The following is an 11,359-nucleotide window of genomic DNA, read 5'->3' on the forward strand; positions in this document are numbered from 1 at the left end:
GCTATGGCAGGAATATCGATGCCGTTGTCGTCATCATCCTCAACGAATTGGTGTCCTTGTTCATTGGGGGATTTTGAATTAAAAACGTATATGAGGAAGACAACAACAGCGACAACATCGACAACCAATAAAAACAAAATGAACAAATTCATACTTAAGCAAAAGGAGCATAACAAAACAAAAAAAAAAAATAAAAATCAATGCCTTAAGTCTGAGTTCGGTCGTTGATGTTGTTTTCCGTTTTTAATTAACTCTCCGGAGGATTCAATTATTAAACAAAACATTTCCAGAACATAAAATACAGGAAGAGTAAGACAAAACAGAAAAAAAAACAACAAAAACAGCCGTAGATATTTCTGACATTTCGATAAGGCAAGAGTTCAACAAAATATGGTCACTGATGTGTTGAAAAGCCAATAAAATTCTTCTTCATATCAAAAGATAAATTCTTAGTTTTCTTTTTTCCCATTTTGGTTCCAAAATATTGCCCTTATTTATTTTCCAAGAAAATACTTTGTCAATAAAATAAACAATTTTACAAGAAAGTCATAAAACATAGCTGTTTAGTTTAGAATCCATTAAACGACAGGAAAATAGAAAATCTAATCTGTCATCTTTATCGCCGGCAATTTCATAGAAAATTAAATGCGAGATTTACAAGAGGCCAAACCAATAGTGACATTTCAAATAAAATCCTAAATGGGGTTTTGTTTCGAATTACTGTCGTAAAAGAAAATCTTATTTAAAATTTGGTTTTAATGATCGCTGGAATTATTGCTGGGCATAGTTTTCAAGGGTCACTGAGGGAGAGAGAGAAGAGGAGGGAGAGAGTTTGAGGGGACACTTAAAAAATAATAAAAAAAATATTTCAGACATATTTGAAATATTCAATATTTTTCAAGTGTCATAAAAATAATTTTTTTTTTAATGAAGAAAGGATATTGTTTCCTTAGTCACGAAATATAGGGTTTCAGTTTATTTTAGTCCTAGAAATTTTCTTACTCAATTGGATTTGCTTTCAAACTCCTCCTTAGATAAAATTCTTCCCAATACATGTTATACCTTCCACCATACAATGCAGGGTACATTGAATTTGTCATTCCGGTTGCAAAATCTCAAAATATTCGTGGGAAATGCCGAAAAGTTTATGTATAAGACGAAAAAAACCATGTTAATTTGTAATCACTCTACAGGTCGCAATTATGGCCCGATCCTTACGAAATTTTGCACGTAGGTGAGGTTATGGTCAGAATAGAAGCCTATTTCTTTTGGAGATGATCGCCAAATGTTTAGGGATTGAAATGGACCAAATACTGAAAAAATGTCGGATTTTGCAGTAGCTATAAAGGTCGCAATTATAGACCAATCGACGCGGAATTTCGCATGTAGCTAGAGTTTAGGGCGGGGAAGAAGCCTACCAAATTGGGTGGTCATCGGATAATATTTAGCGGGTAAAATAGACCATATCTTTTGTGTTGAAAAAAATTCAAAATTTTTCATTAAACCGCGAATATTTTAAATCCCGGCGAAATCACAAAGCCATGACAAGGACACTTCTGACCTTTACATTGATGTTTACATCCAAGAAATCGGATACATAGCAAAATATGTGCGATATATATGTCTATCAAAGAGGATATGCTTGAAAGATCTCTTATATGTCGAGAACGGCTGAACTGATTTCGACAGTTCTCATTAATTCAGAATGGCCTCTTGGCAGGAAAGAAAAACCGTCTAAAAAATCGCATAAAAATTTCTCTCTAAAGAAAAAAATATTGATTTTGAAACATTTTCTCATATTTTTTAATTTTGTCATATTTTTGCCATATTTTCATTTTGAATTAAACATTTGGTAATATTTCTACAGCTAAAAAACTAAGTAGTTAGGATATCAGGATATCATATACAGAAGGCATTTATGGCCCGATCCTTACGAAATTTTGCATGGGGATAAGATGAGGGTCAGAATAGAAGCCTACTCTTTTTGGAGATGATCGCCATATATTTAGGGGTTGAAATGGACCAAAAAACTGCAAAATTGTCAGCAGGTCGTAATTATCGCCAGATCCTCACGCACATTTGAATGGGGGTTACCGGACATTACAAAAGCCAAGCAGTTTCGGATGGCCATCCAAAAATATTCAATGTTTGAAATAGTCTGCCAACTTTTGTAGACAAAATACGAAAATGTACATTCCAGTGACTTTTTGGAGAATTCACAAATACAGGATAGACACACTTCTGACTATTTCGTTAACGCTGATTTCTTTGAAGAATATAGTCAAATGGATGTATCTCATATAGATGCGTTTCAGTCAAAAACCAATAATAAATGTTAATCTTTTTCCACTTCTGAGAGATCATAGGTCTTTGGGAGATATTGGTTCCAGATCTAGGAAGACCATTTACGTGCAACATCTATCAAATATTGGAAATGAGCAAATTAGTTTAAGTTGCTATTATTCGAAAATTAGAGACCTGATGGTTTTCTTTTATTATTTGTCACAATATCTTGTGGAATTCTTTCGAGTATCTCGACTATATAAACTGTATCATATATTATAGTGTTGTAGGGTATTCAACGGTCGGCCCCGCTCGACTGTAGCCTTTGCTTACTTGTTTAATTTAGACCTTTAAAATTTCACACAAAGCGTAATATCATATGCAGGCTGACTGGTATTGAAAATGGGATATATTGGTCCACGTTTATATAGCCTCCATATAACGGTACCTCCAGTATATTGGAGGTTTCTGCCAAAATTTCCAACCAAATTAGATTAAACTTAACAATTGGGGTTCTCGATAGATCTGTTCTCTCCTTGCAAAAAATCTTCGATTCGGGTCCAATAATTCGTTTAACTCCCATATCAGATGTTCGGTATTTTTCATGTTTCTGCGACAATTCAGCTGAAACTTGACATTTATGGTTCTTGAAATGTTTGTTCTCTCCTTGCAAAACAAGTTTGCCACAAGTCCACTAATTTGTATATGCCTCCATATAACGGTACCTTCAAATTTTCGGTATTTTGAAGACTATTATTTCCATAGTTCCTAGAATACTTCTCTCTAAATTTTACCTTACCGCCAGGAACTTATTAATATAAAGAAGAAATTTCAAGGTTAAAGCTAAAGCGCCGCTGCAAAGTTTATCGGTCTATGTAAGATTTTTCTATTCTTCATCAAATTTCACTATAAGTCATCATAGAAAAGAAATCGCTATTCCTCATATCAAGGAATTATTTGTATAGATATTGTCAAAAAAGGAAAAAAAATTATGAATATTTCTTTGGTTTATTTTCAAGTTATTGTATGAAAGTAACATGAAAAGGATTTTTTTTGCAAAAGGTGTCAAAGGAAGAAATATTATACACTAAATTTCATAAAGAACCTCAGAATAAACTAAGCATCTAGGTATGATAGATTGTAAGAAAATTACATTCGTAATTCATGTATCACAAACTTCATGTTAACGTTTTTAACTTCGAAATTTCCAATTTAAGTCGAAATCTCCTATAATACCTCATTTTTTGGTGAATGTGTCAAAAGAAGAAATAATCTATGTCCAATATCATTATGAGCCTCTGAACAAAAGAAATGTCTATATCTAATAGTTAACAAAAAATGTAGCCTAAATATTATTGATAAAACACACTTATTTATTCCTCGCAATTGTAGCCATCTTAACGAAAGTTTACTTCAAATAACACTTTGCAACAGCCAATTTGAGATCTAAGATGAATTTGAAGGTGATTTGTACCGAATGAACTGAATATTAAGGTTTGAAGATCAAAGCCCCAAAATATTTGGGTTTTGTGTTCTCAGGTCAAACTTACTTTAGGACCCTTTTACATAGCCCTAACCATAGACTAAGGAACCTCAGTATTTCGATGGTGAACCTTTAAGATAAAATTTTGAAATTTAATGGAAAACTGTGCATTGCTTCAAGAATAATTGGCTCCAAAAATGTCCACATTTCGGTCTACTTGGACCATTTGTTTGTACCGATTTTAGGGTTACATTCCGATTTTAGGGGTAAGTCCCGATTCTCCATATAATTTGGCCATATTTTTTTTATTTTTAGCTCTTAGTATGTGAAACCCCTATTTATGAGAAGATATTCAATATAAGTATTTATTTCCGATCTTATATAAATTATATAAAAATCCAAATTCAGGTGTGACTATCTGATCAGATAAGCTAAACTCTAAAAGAGAATTCCCAGACCAATTTTTTTTTTTAATTTTTAATTTGATGGCCCTTTATACATATGATTTTATATTGGGCGCCATTTTGTATTTAGTGAAGATTATTATTAGAAAGGACCAGAAAATTGAAAATTGGTCTGGAAATTCAAAATCTTTTGGAGTTTTACTCCTCTGACCTGATTGTAATACCTGAATTAAGAGTTTAATATATCAGATCTATTTCCCCCCAAATAACAAAAACAAAAATTTAACACTTCTTTTGGGCTCTTTAAAACTGATATTTTTTATTTGAAAATTTTTAATATTTATCCCATAATGAGACCCAAGTATAAGCGCGCTAAATCCCACATCTCTTTGTGTCAAATTTTTGGGCCATTCTATTTGGTCCCAATTTAAAGGTTAAGTTCAGATTTTTAGTTATATATTTCATCTAATTTTCCCATATTTTATTGTTTTCTATTCATAGTATGTGAAACCCCTATTTATGAGAAGATATTCAATATAAGTATTTATTTCCGATTTTATGTGCATTATATCAAAATCCATATTCAGGTGTTACTATCTGGTCAGAATACCTAAACTCCAAAAGAGTTTAAAATAAAAGTCCAATTTTACATTTTATGGCCATTCATAAAGGTTTTTTTATATTGGGCGCCATTTTGCCTTTAGTCATTAAATAAAAAAATACCATTAAATTAAAAATTAGTCTTGAAATTCCAACCTGCCAAAAAATATGCAAACGAGTTGTATGCTATTAAATTGTCGAATTAGTCCTATATTTTCTCCTGAGCAAATTATAAAAAATAATTAAACACTTTTTTGGGCTCTTTAAAACTGATCATTTTTTGAAAATATTTTTTAAATGTTTTCCTCATAATGAGACCCAAATATAAGTGTGTTAAATCCCAAATTTTTTTGTACCATTCCCCACAAAATTTAATTCTAATCATGAAAGAGCTAATTCTTTTATTTATTATGACATGTCGTTATCCCACACGACACAAATGCCACAGCCAAGCCATCAACCCAAATGACCCACTAAAATTGAGAATCTACACCTTTAAACTAATGACGTGAGGGCAATCATTAAAACTGATCCATGGAATAATGCGGAACACCATTCTTCCCGTGACAAAAAAAATGAGTGTGCCAAGCAATCGGTGCTCATTTTTACCCCAAAAATCTATAAAATCTGGAACACAATAATAAATCATTAAAAACAAACTATAAAAATACCATGATTAGTTTTTTTCCCCTGTGGAATAATTTCATTTCTTGGTCTTCCATGAGGGGCATTTATTTTCTTATTTGAGAATTTTTGTTTTGTTTAGATTTTATTTTATTTTTAAAGTTTTTTTCTATCTCTATTATTACGCCAAAAGTGTGGGCGCGTGTGTGGCTGGCTGGCTGGCTGGAGGAAGAGGAGGCCATACACCCTGCGTTCATACAAATAAACAAACACGAAAATAATTAGTTATGCTTGGCAATGAAGCAAGCAGCTCTCACTGCCACCGGTGTTGTAACCCCTAATGACTAGGGATTGGGTGTCTGGTGATAATTGTGATGATGCCATTGTCGTTGTTGTTGATGTTGTTCTGGAGTTGCTAATGGTCATGTTGTGAATTGTTTGTGAGTTACTTCCATGTAGGTATGCAGTTGATTACTGCACTTACAGACAACATATACATACGTACCTACTTCTCTACTCCATATAGGGAAGCTAGCTACTTTTCCGGTTTTTATTATTTTTTTTTTTCTCTTAATTTCTATCCCGCAGAAAAAATAAACAAATCTCCCCATGCAGTAACACAATAATGGTTTATCATTTATCCAAACATCAAACAACCAGCCAACCAAGTCAACACAAGTCCACAACAAACACTCACACACACACAGCATCACTCGGTACTGCATTGGACTTTTGTTCTCGGAAAGATAGTGTGCAGTAATGACATAATAAAACCACATGAAATGAAAATAAATAAATTAAATAGTTGTTGCTGGTGTTGTTTTTCTCTGGGTTTTCCTTGGTTGGTTTTTTCTTTCATTTTCACTTGATTGGGTGTTTGTCTGGACCAGGCAAACACAGGAAAAAAATTAAAAAGGTGTGAAGATTTTCCAAGAATGTTGTGCCATGGACTACTACTGGTTATTCGTCTTGTTGTCATCGGCAACATTTATTGCCGTCAGCAGGCATTCTGTGCATCAATCGTAGTGTGTGGCTGCCGGGCCAGACCAGGCTGTAAATATGGAAGAATTGTAGAAGTTCATAAAAAGTGAATCGTAGCAAGGAAAGAAAATTGAAAACATGTGAAGACAGGTTTCCAAATCAGGAATTTAATTGTGAGTTGTTGCGTTTTTTAGATAAAGGCACAAAGTAGTTATCTAAAATTTAATTGAGGCTCATTTTTAAAGATTGTGATAAAATTACGCCGGCAAACTCCGAACAAAGAATATAAGGATTTTTTGCTTGTAATATGGACTAATTCAATTGGCATAGTCAATGATACTTAATTTAGAACTCAGCTCTAGGGACTCATCTAACCGTAGACTAAGGAACCCCAGTATTTCGATGGTAAATATTTAAGATAAAATTTTGAAATTTGATAGAGAACTGTGGATTGCTTCAGGAATAATTGGCTAGAAAAATGTCCACATTTCGGTCTACTTGGACCACTTGTTGGTTCCGATTTTAGGGTTAAGTCCCGTTTGTCCATATAATTTAGCTATATTTTCTTATTTTCAGCTCTTAGTATGTGAAACCCCTATTTATGGGAAGATATTCAATATAAGTATTTATTTCCGATTTTATATAAATTATATAAAAATCCTAATTCAGGTGTTACTATCTGATCAGACCAATTTTTCATTTTATGGCCCTTTATGAATATAGCTTTGTTTTGGGTGCCATTTGTATTTATGAGAAGATATTCAATATAACTTTATTTCCGATTTTATGTAAATTATATCAAAATCCTAATTCAGGTATTATTATCAGGTCAGAGGAGTTAAACTGCAAAAGATTTTGAATTACCAGACCAATTTTTAATTTTATGGCCCTTTATACATATGATTATATATTAGGCGCCATTTTGGGACTCATCTCTAAATTTTGCAACGGTCCAAGCATACCTAGAAAAAACTTGGGAGTTAAATTAGCCAAATAACCCATTAAAAGGTAATGTAAAAACAATTAAAAATTAAGCAAGTAAAAAAGCAGCTAATTTCGACCGGGCCGAACTTTTAATACCCTCCCCCATTTAGAAGTAACTTGAAAAATTAAAAAAAATATATAAATGTAGCACCGATTGCGAATTTCAAACACGAAATTTAAAAAAATTCCGGTGAATAATGTCGCTAATATCATCAAAATGCCGAATATCGGGAGGTACCGTCATATGGGGGCTATACGAAGACGTGGACCCGCATAAGAATTTTTTTGCCATAGGTTGTAGTAGCCATTCAGATCTTCCAATACAAAATTTGAAACGATTCCAGTGAATAATGTTGCTGAAATCACTAAAATACCGAATATCGGGAGGTATCTTTATATGGGAGCTACATGAGGGCGTGGACCTGAATACGCAATTTTTTGTCATAGCCTTTAGTACCCATTAATATCTTCCAGTTCGAAATTTTAAAACATTAAAACAATTCCGTTGAATAATGTCACTAACTGCATCATCAAAATACTGAATATTGAGAGGTACCGTTATATTTGGGGCCACACGAAGATGTGGACCTGCATTCGCAGTTTTTTGTCATACACTGTAATACTCCTTAAGTTCTTCCAATACGAAATTTGAAACGATTGAAATTGACTTAGATTTCACACTGATCAGGCATATAAATACTTTGTTGGGTCTGATTATTTCGAGTAGCTACAAACGGAATGACAGAGTTAATATACCCTCTATAGTATGGTGGAGGGTATAAACTGAGGATGAAGAGACCTTTTTGGTAATGGAAGTTTTTGCTGGGAATGAATAAATATAGGTCCAGGTCATTTTATATCTGCAAATTTGAAATAGGTTTGATTGAAATCGGATCCATTAGCCTATATTTTGTTATAGACCCCATATAACGGAGTTCTCTTGATTCGACGTATTTCTATAAGTTCATTATACCCTCAGACATGTGGCTAATGACACGACCAAAACGTGCCTCATCGATATAACGGCTTAAGACCCTAGGTCTCTTTGGACCAAATCCGTTTCTGGACATTTGGCGTCAATCTAGGGGTGTTCGACCGTCCATGTGTCTGTCTGGCTGGCTGATGGGCACGATAACTCTCGAAGGGAGAATCCGCTTTCGTTCAAACTTGGTACATCGAAATATTAATGTCAAACTTAGTTAGAGTTCAGAAATGGGCAACATCGGTCCAATCCTTCTGGTACCTCCCACACAACGGGTCAATTTTTTCAAAGGAAATATGTTTCTTTATAGAGAGCGAAAATGTAATATTGGTATCAGCGCTAGGTCTGGTGCGAAAATGGACTATATCCGCAAAATGCGTCAAGAACCTCCTGCATAAGGGTTAAAAATTTGGAATAATTTTAACTCTTATAAGATAAGAGTCCGATTATCTTTAAAATTTTCACATCTCAATGTTTACATTGACACAAGAAGTGATATGAAAAATGGATGGAACGGACTAATCCTTCTGGTACCTCCCCCACAACGGGTCAAAATTTGGAATAACCATGACACTCATAAAAGACGAAATGATCATCCGGTTCTTTTTTTAAACGTGCTACCTCCTAATATTTCCACCAACACCAGATCAAGTATGGAAATGGGATATATCCGCTTAACCCTTTTGGCACCTTCCAACATAGGGTCCAAACTTTGAAGAATTAAAACTCCTATAAAATATGTAATAAGAATCCAATTGTCTTCAATTTCTCTCATCTTAGTATTTTTACCAGCACAAGATCTGGTGTGAAGGTGGGATACATCGGTCCACTCCTTCCGGCACCTCCCACACAACGGATAAAAATTTGGAATATATATAACTCTCATAAAATGCAAAATATGCATACGATTTTCTTCAATCGGATTCCAATATTTGTATTAACACAATGTCTGGTGTGAAGATGGGATATATTGTCCCACTTCTTCTGTTACCTCCTCCACAAACGGGTAAAAATTTTGAATAACAAACCACTTATAAAATAAGAAATTAGCATAAGGCTCTCTTCAAACTTCACATACCTCAATGCTTTTCCCGACGCACGATCTGTTTTTGAGAATAACAGATATTGGTCCAACCCCTTCTGGAACCTCCCTCTCAAAGGTTCTCAATTTTAAATACTTGACGAATATTTTCAAATTTGGTGCAGTAAAATATTCATATCAACCAGAGATCTTATGTGGAAATGGAATTTATCTGCTCTCGACTTCTTGCACTTCCCCCACAAAATGATACATTTTTTTGTAAATATTCGCATAAAATTGAAAATAAATGATAGATTTTTTCGAAATGTTACAAATCTGAATATTTTTATCAGCTATGGATGAAGTGGAATGCTTCGATCCACAATATCGCACGTTTCAATGTTTTCGGGTACGAAAGGGATGTTCCTTCGGAACCCCTGTTATTAAGGGCCAACAGTTTGAATAATCATAACTCAAGTAAAAATATATTAAAATCAACTAACAATGATTGAGGGTAAACAGATCTCGGCAATACCGACTGATACCTTTTCTTACTTGTTTTGAATCAGAAATAGAATCGGGACAACCCATGGTCCATTACTGATCAGCACACATTTGAAATGTCTAGACCTGCTGATAATTATAAACATCATTAAACCATAGTTTTTATTATTTAACCATATTGCATTTGTAAGTGTGCGTGAATGCGCGAGCGTTTATTCCAGTATCTATCGACTAATTCTCCGGAATGCCACACAATTTTTCGACGGAGGCTGCAACATGTTCCACTGCATGCTGTTGTGGCCAAAGGTTGCATCAAAAGGTTGAATGTCTGACATCGAAGCCACTGACACTGCCACAGTGATTGTGGATTGTAAAATATTGTATGCAGACGTGTGAGATGCACACACGTACGCGGCGATGAGTGAACTAAGAGCTCAATGTCAGAGCAAAACAGCTGTGGTGCGATGCTACCGCAAATGCGCACACTTACACATATACACTCAGGCATATGCATTCATAAAATAACTGGTAAATTTTAGTATTCGAATGGAATTGCTGCAATTTGCCACAAGAAATACTATATCTTAACAATCTAATTTTCCAAAAAAAATGTGACTGATGTCGCGACTTTATCGTTGGTGTGTGGGTTTGTAGATAATTTAATTTTATCATATGGTTTCGCTTGTGTGTGTGAAGAGGTTTATAGATGGGGTCCATATGATACTACTGGTAGGAAATACAAGCAGGAGAAATATGGGATTAAATCGTGGGAGATTTGCGAGAATAGTTTCGAAAATTCGCTTAAATGTTTTAGGGGTTTTCAAGAAACTTTTAGAACAAACAAGTAAAAAAGCTGTAATACCCTCCAACACTTCATTTGGCAATTTCAAAAAAATAAAAAAAATAAAATAAAAAAAATCCGTTAAAAATTCTGTTAAAATCTTAAAAATACCGAATGCTTATACGACGACGTGAACCTGCATAGGCAACTTTTGTCATAAGTTATTACAATATTTAATTGGGAAACTTGAAGAAAAATCTGTTTATAATGTAGCTAAAATCATCGAAATACCGAATATGGGGGTACCGTTATATGGGGGCTATACGAAGACGTGAACCTGCACAGAGAATTTTCTGGCATGGGCTGAAGTATCCATTACGAACTTCACATGCGAAATTTGAAACAATCCCGGTAAATAATGTCGCTAAAATCATCAAAATATCGAATATCGGGGGTACGGTATATGGGGGCTATACGAAGGCGTGGACCTACATGGCCCATTTTCTGTTTTATGTTGCAGTATCTATTACGAACTTCAAATACCAAATTTGGATCGATTCCGTTAAATAATGTCGCTAAAATCATCAAAATACCGAATATCGGGGGTACCGTTTTATGGGGGCTATATGAAGACGTATACCTATATGGCTCACGTTTTGGCTTAGGGTGAAGTATCCATTGCGAACTTCAAATACCAAATTTGAAACGATTC

At 34.2% G+C, this 11,359-nt stretch overlaps 1 protein-coding gene across 4 annotated transcripts in view; it reads left to right on the top strand.

Moving 5' to 3' along the window:
- LOC101894875 (teneurin-a) overlaps window positions 1–11,359 on the top strand; it is a 568,898-nt gene that overhangs the window by 143,897 nt on the left and 413,642 nt on the right. The gene's annotated exons all lie outside the window — the stretch shown is intronic.

The sequence above is a fragment of the Musca domestica genome, unplaced genomic scaffold (genome assembly GCF_030504385.1).
Source record: "Musca domestica strain aabys unplaced genomic scaffold, Musca_domestica.polishedcontigs.V.1.1 60, whole genome shotgun sequence".
NCBI classification, from domain to species: Eukaryota; Metazoa; Arthropoda; class Insecta; order Diptera; family Muscidae; genus Musca; species Musca domestica.